This window comes from Atta colombica, unplaced genomic scaffold (assembly GCF_001594045.1).
Source record: "Atta colombica isolate Treedump-2 unplaced genomic scaffold, Acol1.0 scaffold175, whole genome shotgun sequence".
NCBI classification, from domain to species: Eukaryota; Metazoa; Arthropoda; class Insecta; order Hymenoptera; family Formicidae; genus Atta; species Atta colombica.
In genome coordinates, this window is record NW_017259266.1 from 659,645 (window position 1) to 671,361 (window position 11,717).

Below are 11,717 nucleotides of genomic sequence, written 5' to 3' on the forward strand. Positions count from 1 at the left end.
TTAAATATTATATATATATTTAAATATATATTTTAATATTTTAGAGAATATATAATTGTTTTATATCTAATTAAATAATACAAATTCAAAAAATTGTACAAAAAATTCGATGCTTTAAATTATGCTAAAAATTATATTTCCAAAATTGCATGATTATTTTTTAGCAATGTGCTAAAATTAGCTGCATGCGTACAGCAATTAGTTTTTAAAGTTAAATGATTATTTCTTTACTCTGTTTTAATTTGAACTTTAATTTATTTGTTACAGAATCATCGTTGCAGATTTAACTCCACTGTTGCGCATCGGTTGGTGAGTAATGAATTAATGTTTAAAATAGGCAACGAATATGTAATAATTTTATTAATATACCATATATATATATATCTAAATTCATATATGAATCAATTTAATAAAAATTAACTGATAAATGTATATATATTAGGTGTAGTAAAAAGAAATCCATTATTTTTGCATGAAATTGAATGGAAAAATAATGGATTTCTTTTTACTACACCTAATATATATATTATGCATTCGTTACCTTAAAATGGAGTTAAGTTGTGATAAATTTAATTCTGAATTGTGGAATTTACTGTGCATACACTGTTAAATTTTAATATTACATTACATTCAGTTCAAGTTATCTTTAATCCTTCCTATAAGTTGCCAATGTTCAATATTCATTAATTTAACTAAAACAATAAATTATATTGAAAGGAGCTACGAGCCAAGCTGGATGTTTCTAAATGTATATATTTCTGTGAGATAAATAATAATTAAATATAACATACGTTTCAACCTCTATTGGGTTATTTGCAATGTTCGAATAAAAAACGTTATTCTAATCGATTTCTTAGAATATAAATTTATATATATTATATAAACATCCCTAAAACGCATTTCTTACGCATAGTTGTTTATGTCTATCGCTAGCAATAATTTATATGATAATGTCGGTACAGTTCTGATTATTTATAGATAATAGTACCAGTATATTTTTAATATTGTTTAATAGTACCAGTATATTTTTTCAATATGTTTTTGCTCTATAACAAAAAGCAACAAAATCTGAGAATCGTAATCAGTCGAGAATTAACAATTTGTAAGTGGTATACTGATTCGGGGTGGCTAGAGGTAGTTTTCGAAAGTTGCGAAAACAATATCGCAAAGTGAACAACTAATTAGCAACAAATTAGCACAAAAAGAATATGCCGTCTTATATGTCATATTTTTTAATTCTTTTTTATTTTTTTGAGTAGCTGTGCTACTCAAACTTATGCTAGCACAGCCATTGTTTTTTTCGGAATTGGCTGGAGCAACAAAATTAGGAATAGAACAACAAATTAGCAACAAAAAAACACTAAATTTCTGTGCAATTTTTATTCGATTGTGCTGAAATGGCTTATCTATTCTAATAGATCATTCAAATTTAATTCAAGTTTACAATTATACAATCTGCGATATTCAATAACACAGACTCAGTTACTCGGATAATAAGTTGAGTAACAAACGAAAGCTACCAATAAGATCAATCTTTCACATCTTTTACCTGCGAATCGAAATTGCTTTCTACTGGTCGACGAAGATCAAAGTTTCTTGTTGTCAGACATGCGTGATGTAACAGTAACACGACGATGTTTAACCATCGTGGATAAAGTCGGAAATAGAAACAAGCGCAGCGCGGCGGAGGCTGAGCGACTCACTTCTCCCACAGCCGAAAGAAAGAAAAAGAATTATGCTGATTATGGATTTTAGTAGAGTGGCAAGATGTAGAGCGAGATGAATAGAAGCGAGAGAAGAGAAACGCTCCTCTTCCGTTATTCTGTGACTTAGGTAAAACGTGAGCATATGTATACTCACGCATAACGAGATCATTCGTCGAGGCACGGTATCCTATTAATGCCATTGTAAAGGGGTACACGAAGAGACACCCTGTGCTTTTGGCAGAAGCCATGTTGTCATTGCGATCAGGGAGTAGACAACTCGGAGTAAACTTCTTAAGGAGGAGAAATGGGGTTTCCCCTCGAAAACGCGAGAAGTGAGCGCGAGGACTAGACCATACTTTCCTATAAAACGATTGCAAAATTACATCGTGATAGAATTTTTCAGATATTGGAAACTACTATTTAGTAAAAAGATGAAAATGATACAGCATAGTCTGTTCAAGATCATTTGTTGCGTTAGCCATTCACTTTATGCGCTTACATTCACTGTGCATGTAAACCCCCCCCCCCCTCCTTGGAATCTCCTTTTTAAAAATATTGATAACAAAATGTTATATAATATTTTGAATATTTCTGAAATGCTTAAAGAAATACTGAAGCGAAACCCAAACTCCGTCGGATCGTTGTTTTACCAATAAAATGCAAAACGTTGGCACATCTTTACATACTACATCAATGTCACATGCATATATACGAGTACATAAATTTTCGTAGAACAATAGCATTTTAATTAGATGTTCAAGTCTAATTCTAAGAACTCGACGTTATTTTTTCGTGCAAATTGTTAATATGTGGACTATTTCGTAAGTGCAGATTGCAAAGCTTTTATATCAAGCAAATATTGTTGTGATCTGATAGCTTAAGACGCCATAAGAAATGATAAAGATCTCAATTTCAAAAATTTTATTGCTCAAAAATTTTTCTCAACATAAATTTCAAGTTGTAGACTTGTATTAACGTGTATACTTTAATTCTGGAGAAGGATTTCCAAATATATGAAAGTAATATGTGCAATATTGTTTTATGAAATTTGTTGTATTCAAATCGGTAAAACAGACGATTTTAAGATTCCTCTTAATCATAATTTTGACATTCCAAAAATATTTCTTAATTTACGGAACTCCTAGATAAAAAATAGATTCTATTATTTTTTTGTATTAATACAATATAATTTTAAATAAAACGTTTTATGAAGTATACATTTAAATAATTCTTTTTAAATAATAATTTAGTAATATTTTAATATTCTATCTTTTCATATTTGATCTTAAAAAAAAATTCTACGCAGGTATGCTAATAGCCCCCTCTTGACAAATTTCTGGATTCACCAATGCTTACATTTTGCCGCGGATGAAAAAATTGATATGAAAGATAAAAATCGACGCGACGATGCAAACGTATTTGCGAGTTACATCATTCCATGTTTTACAAGTGACAGACGACCAACTATTCGCGCATCGGAGAACGGTAATCGGAATAATAAGCGGCAAATAATATTAACGCACGCGCGCATAATAATGATCTCAGATGCTACGCGCAAATCGTATTTCGCGCGATATTCAAAGCCAGCGCCCCGACCTTAATGCCTCCAGGAATCGAGAATCTCGCGTCGTACGAAAAGACAAAAGTGTCGTCAGCCCGGGGTAAACTGCATCAGCGACCTTGAGTAGCGTGTTAATTTACACCGTAATTCACCGCCTGCATCACGCTCCTTCCGCCTCGTCCACCAAATTGCAAAACTTTCTTATGCCACTGCGAGCGGAGAATTAGTTTCTCGTTAATGAAGTTTACGTTCGCTTTTAGGAGGGGGAGAGGAAGGTGAACACCCCCGATGCCAGCCCAAAGCTTCCACCGCGATGTATTTATGGCGATGCGCACGCAGGACACGCATTATACGAAGCTCTCTACCGAAATAGGGCCGAAAGGTTCCCTTCATATACGCTTCACACGAAGAGCTCTTTTCTGCCTCTCTCTTTCTCTTGTCTCTCTCCCTCTCCCTTCCCCCCCCCCCCCCTCTCTCTCTCTCTCTCTCTCTCTCTCTCTCTCTCTACCTCCGTCGCGTTCCCTTAACGGGCTTTTTTTATGGACGCAACAACGACGGGATAAGCGTCGAAAATATGGGCGGGCAGACTAAACACGAGGCGTCGTTAACACCTGCTCCATCCCGCGTCGGAATTATCCGACACCCTTAGAGCACAGAGAGCGAGTGAGCGAGCGACCAGCTCGGCGACGACAGTGACGACAAGAATAGCCGAAACATCGCGCATTCGCGCCACGACCCTCTGTTGACAATGGAATTTAGAAGAAGAGGACGTCGCTCTTTTCCTCTCTCCCGTCATATCTCTGACAATGACGATGAAAAATTCAAGCGTCCATGCCACAGTTCACGCATTATCGTGACCGAAACGTTTTTTTCTTCCGGAATATGGACAGACGTGTATCTCTCCGAAGCATGTCCAACACGCTCGGTCTTCTTGGAAAGAGTAAATTAGATGCTATATTGCAACTTGAAGAGAAATTGATTTTATCCACACAAAAAAAATTAACAAATTAAATTAAGAAATTCTATGTAATTCTCAATATTGCAAATTCAAACAGATATGTAAAAAGTGACTCCAATATATATAATTAATTTCCCTTCCTTCAAAAAAAATAATATAAAAATAATAATATATTACACTTTCTGCATACAAACATGAATTTATACATTTAAATGTATAATGTCATTAAATGTATAATGTCATTTTCACATGGAAAATTAACACACTTATATTGAAATCATTTTTTACTTTAACACTTGGATTAAACTAATATTACATGTCTGTCCGCTAATGAAAAAAGCACGGATATATATTTCCCATACAATCCCAAAATTCTACGTTATGTGTCAAAAAAAATACGGGTAAGCAATAAAAGAAGTATATAAACACACTCACCGATATGGAAGACAGCAATATTGTAAACGGTAATCTTATGTTTTAACTATTAAATGAGTAGATGGTTACAGCATCTCAGCTATAGTTTTCTTCAAAACCTAGAAAACAAAAATAGAAAGTATTATCTGAATGCACAAAAATTCATTATTTTTATATTTCTCTATCTCATAAAAACTGATATAAATTAACTATAATATGTAAAATTAACTGCACACAGAAGTTAGAAAATTTGTGACAAATTTGTGTTAAATTTAACACATTTCATATATTTTAAACGATCTACTTAAATTTTTGTTAATTTTACATGTGTATAAAAAAAGTACAAAACTACTAAACTATTAAACTAACACAATACTATACTAAATTAAAAAAAAAAACACTGACATAATTTGTAAAAAAATTATGAAAATATATTTTTTCAATACGATTAACATTCATGATATTAGATTAACATATATTTTATTAATTTTTCTTAAAATTTAAAGCATATTATTTTTAAAGCATATTATTTTTATAATATTTATTCACTTATTCATAAATTATTTTGTCACTAAGAAATGTTAAATAAATTTAACATAAAAAGTATATGCATAATATAATCAAATTATGTACGTTAAATTAATACTCAAATATTTGATATAAATTAAATTCAATACAATGTTTTAACAAAAACTTGAATAGCCTATTTTTAATATAAATGCTAAATATTTTTACTTCTACATACTATTAAAAAATATAACTATAAAATTAAAATTTGAAAGGAGTATTCTAAGCATCTGATCTATCATACATACCCATCACTACCTATTTAAATATTTAATTAAATTTATTTGAATGGTCGGTGCATTGCACTCGTGAAAAATTACACCTTTTCAATCACAATAACAAGTAAACTAATAAATAAATAAATAAATATAATACATATATTTTATAAAATGCTACGGAATGAGGCTACGGTCGCACGGAATTTACTTGACATGACTGTCGCATATTTGTACATACTGTATTGATGTAGACTAAGGCTATGTTCGGAGAGACGCTATTTGTGTTATTCTAGCTTTATCTTCTATTCTATCTTTATCTTCCATTAAACATGAAATAAGAATAATATAAGAATAATATAACACAAATAGCATTGATAGTGCACTCCCCGAATGCATATCTAGTAGTTTCTATTAAACGTAGATAGACATAAAAAGTCTCGTGAATTTCTTTGAATAATATAACTTGACAAGACAAAAATACATTCGAAATTTTGATCGAGCGTGGATTAATTGACATACGAAAAAATAATTATACCTGGATTCGTTCTTTCTGTCTCCACACTGATCATATTTCCGCTCCGAAATTCGGATACACAGTAAAAGAAAAAAATCACGCAAATACATTCGACACTTCTGACTCATCATGCGACACGAATGATTACGTTACAAGTACTGCACCACAAATAATGCACCATCGATAAACATGGCAGGACGAAGGTGACGTCTGACAATTAATTAAGTCATTAGTGTCATTACGCGACCATGTCGATTCGACACGTTGATCGATTCATCGCAACGATGCTCAACAACGGTAGATGTACATCAATTACTCACATTGCTAATTGGCTAATTCAGTATAAAATATTCTTATTGATTACACACACGCATACACACACACACATACACTCCCCCCCCACACACACACACATACATTCCTCCCCCCCCCACACACACACACATACATTCCTCCCCCCCCCACACACACACACACACACACACACACTCCCACACGCACATATATATATATATATATGCACTCGAAAATTACTAAGCTTCGGCTGATATAAGTGAATGTGAGCTTTGTGTGTAACTGCGTCACTTTCCACCTCGGTGCTATTCGATATTACCTGATGCCGCGAATGCTGGAATTGCTAGACGATATCCAGAACATACGACTCGTCAAACAAGATTCGACGAATCGCGCGGGAAACGCATCTCGTGCGAACGAAACCTTGCGATAGTTGTGACGGAACACGGCACGCGAAACAACGAATATCGATCGCGAGGTACGTTGATCATGATCGGAAGTTACTCGATCGATATCAAGATGATTACTTATCGAAACTCTCGACACACACTCGTATGTCGAGCAAACGTTTAGAACGATCGAAAAGACACGGAAACGTGAAGCGTTCAATCCAATCATACACCAGTGACGCCGCAACGCGAACTGACTGTTGACAGTTGACAGTTGAGATTCAATCGCGCGATCGCATCTAACTTCACGCGCCTAACCTCGTCGGTGACGCGGGAGAATCGCTTAGTAACGCGGTTTTCAATTACATATTAATGACGGTATCAATTCGTAAAAGTAATTGGCTTTTAAATTGCGTTTCTTGTATGATTATCTTCGGTAATTTAAGGATCTGAAGATATTTTATTTGTTGTAACAAACTTTCTGTTTAACACATTTGGAAATATGCTTTGAGAGAAAAAGTATTTGATATATATACCTAATTACATGATAAAATGGCTCCGTTTTTATTGTTATTACTCCATTTTGTAATTATTCCATTTTATTATTGCTGCAATATGTTAGTAATAATAATTATATTTATTGTAGTTTTATGTATCAAAAGAAATATATGATTGTCTTCGAACGATTGTAAAAATTTTTTTATAAATACAATTTATAAAAAAAATATAAATATAATTATTATTACTAACATTAAAGCGATAATAACTATAAAAATGATATCTTTATTCGTAATTTTATCACGCAATTATAGTCTTACGGACTGGAGACATTTTAACTTGTAACAATTTATTGTTTATTCTAGGCATTTTAAAATATACCGAGAGAAAAATTAGTATTGTGCCTAATCGGTTGATAAAATATTATTCAGAAGCTCCAATTTTAGTTATTACTCTATCTTATATCATTATTGTTATAATGTCAATAATTACATTTTTATAATTTTGCATAAAAATAAAAAAGAATATATAATTATTCTCGAAAACGACTATAAAAATGTTATAAATAAAATTTATAAAAGAACTATATATAAATAATTATTCTTATTAACATTACGGAGTAACAACTATAAAAATGAAGGTCTTAATCATAATTTTACCATGCAATTATGATTACAAGTACGAAACACTTTTCTCTCAATGTAATACTCTTTTCAAAGCCACATACGTACATTCTGTCGAAATATTTTGTCAAATTACTTAACTTTTAATACAATTTGTTCGTTTGTAATCTGTTTTATTGCGCAAATTAAATGCAATGAAAAACGTATTTTGTACGTAGCAAATTGTACAAAATTCGTATTGTCTCTTTTAGAATCAAGCCACAGATTTGTTTCGCATCCGCGATCATTCATTAGTAATACACTATCGCATTATCATCCTCATTAAACGAGGTCGTTACTAACTAACTAAAATATTTCTAGTTAGTATACTGAGTGTGAATGATGATGAGATAGCTATCAATCGCTGTTAATCAATTCATAATTACCTAATTTATCGGGATTGACGATAATGTCAGCTTGTTGTTTGATAATCAAATAAAAAACAACATGTGAAAGCAAACGAGCTCACGAAGATATATACAAATTTAAAATTTAAATCAAATAAGTAAGAAGCGCCACATATGGATCTTGAGGCTTTCTATCTAAAAATATTTCTACGTAATTGTATGTATATATCTTTCAGTTACGTGGAAAAATTAAAATTGTCAGATTTAAATTATAAATTGAATCTGAGATAGTAATATCTTAAACTGAATTAATCGTCAATTTAATAACAATGCTAATATACATCTTAAAATATCGTAAAGAACTTTTTGCATAAAATATTATTTCAATCGAAATTTTTTTGTTCACTGCGCAGTTTATATAACTGAAAAATGTATTCAAAATTTTACATAAAAATATTATTAGGCAGCCTCAATCATATTTGACATTACTTATTTGATTTAGATCATATAGTTGTTTAATGATCATAGTTGTTGTGATCATATAGTTGTTTAATGTAACTTCTTGTTTAAAATTCAAGATTAAAATAATTTGTCAACTTGCTGTCAACGACAACGTAATATTTTGAGAAAAAGAAATACGTCCACATTGAATCCGCTAATTAAATTAAGTTTATTAGAACTCGTGTCGACTTAAGAAAGGGAAATAGTCTTCTATATAAAAAGTGCCCGTTTCAGCAAAAAATAAGAAATAAAAGAGATGACTAAAGTTCTCCGGGTGTTTCGTTTAACTTCAAGTGCTCATCGCGCCGCTTTAAAAATTACATTATGTCTTACGAGAAATCAATTGTGTCCAATGACAGATATCGTACTTGGTTTTTTCTACATCGAGGAAAAAAAATCGTTAACAGCCGTTGCGATAGTTCTATCATAACTTTGTCCGTCGACTTGTAAAATCTAGGTTATTGAATACGCTCATATCGCTTTCCGATAAATTTCAGAACATCGTCATTCGATAAAACAAGCGATTCAAAGGAATCGTTGAAGCATTCTCCCTTCCATTTAGAGAGCACTTAACTGTTACAAAGCGTTTCCTAGTCCGTTCTTGCGATTACAGCACGAAATTATGTCTCTCGGCTGAATACGAATAATAAGCGCGATGTCGCTGAAACGTCTGTTTTTCAATCGGGCTTTGTTTCATGTTCCTTCTAACTTTTCCACGAATCTAGTCGAAATTTAATAAGAATCTGCATTGATTCATTCAAAATTATAATCGAGTCAACGAGCAGCGTGAACATTCCAGCGAGCTTAAATATGAATTCATTCGTAAATGTTTATTATCTTGAGGAATAACTTCTCCAATTTGGAATCGACAATTTTTTATAAATAAATTTTTATACAACTTTTTATTGGGATTAAAATAATTTGTAGCGGTAACGTTATATTTATACTTCAGAATGAAACTCAAACTTTTCTGTGAAACTTTTCTAATAAAATTAATATAGAGAGGCGTAATAATTTTAATCGAAAGTGCTTGAATTAATCATTTGAACGAAATCTTTCGATCAATCTGTGAAATTTTTTACTAAAGATTTCAAAGAATTAAAAGTGGCCTTTAATTTAATTTTTACGACTTTTCTTTACAATCAAACCGAACGAGCCAAACAGGCGAGTGACTTAACGAAGATTTTAATTAGAACAGGATGAATAGATATCGCATCTTCTAAACGCCTTTGTCTAATTACGTTTCTCTCGTCGTAAACAAAGTATTTCTCAAGAGTCATCGCTATTCTCTCATAGTCGTATCTTTCGCCGAGACTACATAAACTTGAAATAATCCATTTGCCTTTTACGCATCACAACTGTTCAAAACGACGTTTTATAGAACTAATAAGAACTTGTCCTTGATTTCTCTTCAGGCGGGAAAAGACGAAATTTTGCCTCGCTGCATTCTCCATTTCTATAAGTCCAAGAGAAGAATATCCAACGGGTGCGTGTCAAAGATAGAATGAATCGTGAATCTGTGTGACGGAGGCATACCATGGATGGCCACTGGAGATGAACTGTCTGTCTACCGACTGCCGGTAGACAGAGTGACAGAAGTAAAAGTGCTCCTCAAGTACCCCTTGGCTGAGTTCATTAGTAAACTGGAGTACCGTATAGTGTACGCGCGCGCGCGCGCTAAGGGTCTTTTGTGCGAGGGCGCGCTATTCGTGATAACTCTCATCCCTTACATCACCCTTTTCGCTTCTCTTCAGTCCTTTCCGACAAGTACACGCGGTTTCTCCCCTATGCCATTCACACACGATTCAGATGACAAAGCGAGTACGTAAAAATATATATACGTAATCAAAGAGCATAGGAATGCGACAGGAATTAAAAAAAAAATTATCTAGTTAGAATTGCTGCGATAATTCGTTACGATTTTTATCATATTTAATTTAACTTTTCATTCTAGACGTATATTACAGAGAAAAAAGTGTCGTTTTTTTGCATATTATTTTATATTATTTAATTATTACTAAATCAATATCATAAACAATTTATTAATTTATTTTTTATTTGAAAAAGAAAACAATGCAAAATTAGTAAACTTGAGAAACGTTGTCTCTTGATAAGCTATATCAAATTCTTCGACTGTGAAATAGATCTTAAATATTAATAATTATATTGAAAATTTTAACATCAAATGTGAAAAGATTTACGAAAACGATGTTAACGTCGAAAAAGCATTTACCAAAAACCGATAATAACTTTACTCATTTAAAAATGATGGTCAGTAGAAATCCAATATTCGTCGAATGGGGAAAACAATTCCGGGAATGTGTTTGAATAGAGAAATAATTACTACGAAATTACGGAGCGATGGCACATCGACGACAATACTGTCGTTGTGACGAAGCTGAACAATTAATATTGCATTGCGCGCCGGCTCGGCGGTTTTGAAAGGACGAAAAAGGGCAGAATATAACGGGCACGATCGCGCTACCACATTTTCGCTTATCTGCATACACACACTTGGATACACTTTGTGTGTGCGCATCGATAGGTTTGTATATTCCATAAGAATGTCATTGTCGTCGACGCTTTGTGAAACAATCACCGGCAAGTTCAATCCGAACTTCACCGAACTGCGCCGAATAGATTGTTTACTAAAAGTATATATGTTTCCAAGTATGTGAACTAATTGCTGCCTTCAGCGAATAATTTGCTTCGTCATCGTTTCCTTTGTAGCGACCAGAAATTAACCTAGTTTCCTCACAGAATTTAATCTTGTTAACCGAAAGTCTTAGATGCAAATTGATAGGATAATCTAAACGTAATCTAAATGATATCACTAGTAACAAATTTTATAAGAAAATCTCATAATATATTAAATTCGTAATATATTAAATTTTCGATACACATAAAATACAGCTTATTTTTTTAAATATTTAATACAATTTAAAAGAATCGAAGACACTTCTTCGATTGATCGAAGAACTACTTTTTTCTTTTATGTATACACAGAGTTTTAAAAAGAGTTATATGGAACAGTTTGCATTTTCAAGAATCTTATTACCAAATCTAACTCTGTATTATTAAACAATAT